Here is a 4,796-nt window from a genome sequence, read left to right as displayed (position 1 = left end):
ATTATGAAAATTATGCTTCAATTAGCTACTAAAGCCTCTCAATGTTGCAGCAACTGAAAAACATTACCTTTTTTGACGAAACGTACTATCTGGGCTCTGTTTTTCGCTCCTTTATCTGCTTCATAGACTTCTCAACTTTTGTGTTTTATCTATACTGTAAGAATTGTTCATTCATCGAAGAAGTTATCCAAAAAAATTTATAGCCCCAGTCCATTAATTAAGCGTGATATCAACGTTAAAGGTGCAGTTGACATAATAGAGGATGAAATAAAACAACAAAAACAATAACTTATTTTCCAATATTGGCAGTAAGATGAAAAATAGTTCAAAATGAAGCAAAACAGTTACCTAATTAGCACCATTCTCTGAAATTTTGGAATTCCACAACAAGGGGCGTGGACTCATCTTTTTCACATCCCAATTCAATATTGCGTACCAGGGCATTCAGAGTAGCCAGTGTAGCCATTCCCTCACGAGTCCATTGCATTATGAATCAGGATGTTTAGTTTTTTCTTACGAAGTGGCCATACTATCAAAAATCTTAAGTATTGGCGAACTAGATGGGAAATAGCTATCATAGCAGAAAGTTGCTTATTTTAGCACAGATAAATACATTAGATTACCTTATAAGCAGAATCTATGTAGGTACTACAACAACATTCTTCATGTCTGCAAGACCAGCTTTCATGTAGGGCTCATCCTAAGACAACACAATTATCAAGGAAAAGCATTGCTTCAATGTATAAGACAGCAGAAAGCATCCTACATTCTACACGATTAAGTTATTTTTTACGAGCTTTTTGCTTGGTAGTAATTGCGTGTGACATAACAATTTCTCACTTATCTTGCATTTTCCTTTAACATGTTCATAACAGGCGAATGGGATAAAAAAAGAACAGATTACTACAGCTATTACCTCAAAGACATCAAGGCCAACACGGAACATGGGATTTTCCCTCAGAAGCTCAACAAGAGCTACTTCATCAATCACCGGCCACCTACTACAGTCCACAAGTATTGCTTAAAAACAAGTTTGAGTTGAGTAATATCAAGATATTATATTTTGTGTAAATCAGCAATCAGAATAGATAGTCTTGCAAACGTCATTACCTTCTTCATCATTGCTGGCCGTTATTTGTTCACGAGGTGGTAAGTTGTTTTATCAAAACCGGATGTAGACTTATCTAGAGAAGCATTTTGATCACAGATAAGAACATGAATGAGAAATGTATTACAGAAAAATAAAAAAGAAATCTAATAGTGCTCTCTTGATGTAGCTAATTACCACATCAGCCTCTCGGAGGACCTCTTCCATGAATGAAGCTCTTTTCTATGTTACAGGTTGTTCACTACTGGCTTTCAAAAACTGTCCATAGACTGCAAAAGTGAGAAAACGTAAGTACAACTTGAGAAGTTTGTTGATGTAGCAAACTGATACAAGTCATAGTATATCAAATTTATTTGAAGCCTTCAACATGTTGCAATAAAATACCTAAGTTCATCCAATTAACATATCAAATTTACAATCAACTAATCCTTTCCGGAGAAGACGAAGCTTTGAAAGTGAAGAAGGTTATCCTAAAAGAAAACATGAGAAAAACCACATAGAGGGTAAAATATCAGCTGATTAACATTATTTTGGCATAAGCGGATCCAATACGACCAGCCACCGGACTCACCGTTCCTTTGTGACAAAAGAAACGAACTAAGCATGAATATGTACATTCTTGAAAATTTCAAATTTAAACAATATATACCTGAATAGAGGCATATTAGATCTGTATTTTTCCCTCACCCCAACTCCAAGAGGATCAATAGTATTCGCATTTACCCTTCAGACTCGAACTCTCAAACTCTTAACCTACCGGTTGATGATGGAGATGCTCAACCACTTGAGAAAGCCTCATTTGTCTCAGATCAGTCATTGTTTAGACAATGTTTAGTAACTCCAGGTTCTGCTAATAACTAAAATTATAAGTTTGTTAAACAAGACTACCTCCCCCAAAATGCACAAGAAGATTCAACTCCTCATATCATAATAATTAAAAAATGAGTAATCTTTATCAAAAAATCACCCTTCTTTCTCTCTTGAACTCTCTAAAATTTCTCAAAAACTCAGTAACTTCAGAAAGAGTTGATTTCAGTTTTAAAGGTTCTATCTATATCTATCCTACTGTCCCATACAGATTTACTATTATCCAAGCAAGTCACATTTCTTGATTCCAATTATTTGCTACTCTCCGAGATAATAATTATCACTAGAACAACCATTTGAGAAATCAACTCAAGATTTGACTAGACCCATCATTAAACAACAAACAACACATAAAAAAAAGACTTACTCAAATAGTCACCAACATTGACGGTATGTTTAGCAGCCCAAGCAAAGTAATCAGCAGAAGTTTTTGAATAGTGATGTTAAAGAACCAACAAGCTGAGCCACTAACTGTATGCTTGGTATATCGAGTTGACCGTGATTGGACCAACAGGCTCTCAAAAAATACTTAAAATTACCACTAACTGCATTTAGTCAAACCTTACTGCCATCAGGTAGATTTTCAATGAAATTGGTGAGTGGTTTTACGTATTCGGAGAATGTGGTAATGTTGTTCACCAGAACCAGTTAAATCTATGGCATCAACTTGATATCATGTTTCTTTGAGTAGTGTTGTAGTTTTGTACCAACACCACACACCAAAACTGCCTCCATGGACAAAATAAAATGCTTGGTCTCTAAACTTTCAAGTTCTGTACCCTAAGAAGTCAAAAACATGTTACTTAACATATGTTACCAAAAACAGTCAATTAATCAAGATTCTGACTTTCTGAGAAACCAATTAATCACACAACCAAACCAAGTTAAAAAATACAATTAACAACTCAAATTCCAGCTCAAATTAACTCATAAACAAGCTGTAACTCTCATCAGAACCTACAAGCTTCAGATTAAACAACAATAAATAATCAATAATTATTAACAGGATACACAAGCTCTAATATGCTTACGAAATTCAACAATAACTATTAAGCATATAATAAAGAATTTTTTTATAAAAAATACAACCATGAAAAATAACCAAAAATATTTTAATTAATACATGCAAAAAAATAATTATCTTATAGGAAATTATCCATCAAATTAACACTAACACTGAAAGAAATTAAAATAGTTTAATACAACACTTTTTGCAAAACAGATATTATAAAAAAAATAAACAATCGTGGAATTCGCTAGTGTAGGTAATTACTTGGTGGGGGTATTATTCTTGTTATGATACCTTGTTTCATGCTTTATTACGAATCTGTTTACTTTTCACAGTTTACTATTACTTGTGGGTATCGTAGTTATATTATGCCATCTTGTTCCATGCTTTACTATTAATTTGTTTAGTATTCCGTGTCTCAAGCTGGGGGTCTATCGAAAACAACCTTTCTACTTCTTTAGAGGTAGAGGTATGGACTGCGTACATCTTACTCTCCCCCCAGACCTCACTATGTGGGAATACTGGGTTTGTTGTTTTTGTTGTATTTTTTTAGTATATCGACATGCAAAACAGATCAAACATTTTAACTCATATATCAGATACAAAAATTTACATGTTTCCTCGGATAAAATATCAACGATCTTGGTAAGACTATATGATTGAAATGCACAGATATAAGCTACTACCTTAATCTAGGAGTAAACTATGTTGTTTTAACTTTATTTTTTATCCTAATTGTCAAGACTCTGCTGGAAAACACATAATTATACATACCTAAATGACTGCCCAAAAATTGATCTACTTAAATTTCTAGAAGAAAAGATCAACATCCTCCACATTTCATCAGCAAGCAAACTTAGAATGAATAATCACTAATATTAATTTGGGATTGTAAAAATTTAATGGAGAAAATTATGTGCAAAAGGGAGAGAAGATGATAAGATGAAGTTGCCAGATTCAAAAAGTAGATAGCACTGTACTTTCCTGTTGTTTTAATTGTACTTTACTTTGATTGGACCACACTTTTATCCAATGATATTTTTGGCCACATCCATTTTTATATATATTTCAACTATCAATTCAATATTTTTATATATATTTCAACTATCAATTCAATAGTTTTTTTAAGTAGTACTTTCTATTTTTTAAGTCCACATATTTACAAAAGTTATGAGTATTTTTACAATTTATAGTCTAATATAATTTATTTATTTATTTATAACTATAAATTATTTCATTAGGGACTATTCATTAAAAAACTTCTACCATCATCCGGCCGTGACTATATCCGGCTAAAACGATATCTTATATCTATGTTGAAGATCTAACTTCGTTGATATGTTAACTATGAAAGCTCCAGACTCTATCAAATTATGAAAGAATCTTTTTAATTTCTTGACTTGGTTCCAAAATGGAGGTACAGTCGGGTTCAATAGACTTATGTTAACCTTGTCTTTGTGACGCCGTCTAGTAAGTTGTGCTTCTCTAACCCGTATTGATGAGACAAGGGCGAATTTCCGCACAATTCGAACTTCTAGACACACAGGTTCAACATAAGGATATTAAATCCCTGATAGGCCCCATGTTTGGGTAAAAGAATCGTCCATACAGTCATAAAATTACTTAAGATTCTTTTCTATTTCGGTTGGTGCTTTGGTTCGGTCTTCCGACTTTGGCTTAATCCGATATTATTATATGGTCTGGTAGGCTGAGTGGCATACCCCAGCCTAAGAGATCCTGTAAATGGTATAGAACTTATTTAATTTAGTATGAATTTATAATCTTATATTATAATCGATATCTTAAATTAGT

At 33.0% G+C, this 4,796-nt stretch overlaps 1 long non-coding RNA gene across 6 annotated transcripts; it reads right to left on the bottom strand.

The window, feature by feature from the left end:
* Nucleotides 1-75: 75 nt before the first annotated feature.
* On the bottom strand, nucleotides 76-3,984 carry LOC124890253. Of its 6 annotated transcripts, none has more exons than XR_007049032.1 (9): nucleotides 3,759-3,984; nucleotides 2,343-2,755; nucleotides 1,758-1,965; nucleotides 1,493-1,578; nucleotides 1,286-1,377; nucleotides 1,111-1,184; nucleotides 917-1,001; nucleotides 349-700; nucleotides 76-154 (listed from the first exon to the last, which is right to left on the bottom strand). It is a non-coding gene; the product is annotated as an uncharacterized LOC124890253 (long non-coding RNA). The 6 variants fall into 6 exon arrangements; XR_007049031.1 differs by having other exon boundaries at nucleotides 1,758-1,955; XR_007049033.1 differs by lacking the exon at nucleotides 1,493-1,578 and having other exon boundaries at nucleotides 1,758-1,955; nucleotides 3,759-3,983.
* Between the last annotated feature and the right edge of the window lie 812 nt (nucleotides 3,985-4,796).

Source organism: Capsicum annuum, unplaced genomic scaffold, assembly GCF_002878395.1.
Source record: "Capsicum annuum cultivar UCD-10X-F1 unplaced genomic scaffold, UCD10Xv1.1 ctg1489, whole genome shotgun sequence".
NCBI classification, from domain to species: domain Eukaryota; kingdom Viridiplantae; phylum Streptophyta; class Magnoliopsida; order Solanales; family Solanaceae; genus Capsicum; species Capsicum annuum.
This window is presented reverse-complemented; position numbering and strand designations above follow the sequence as displayed.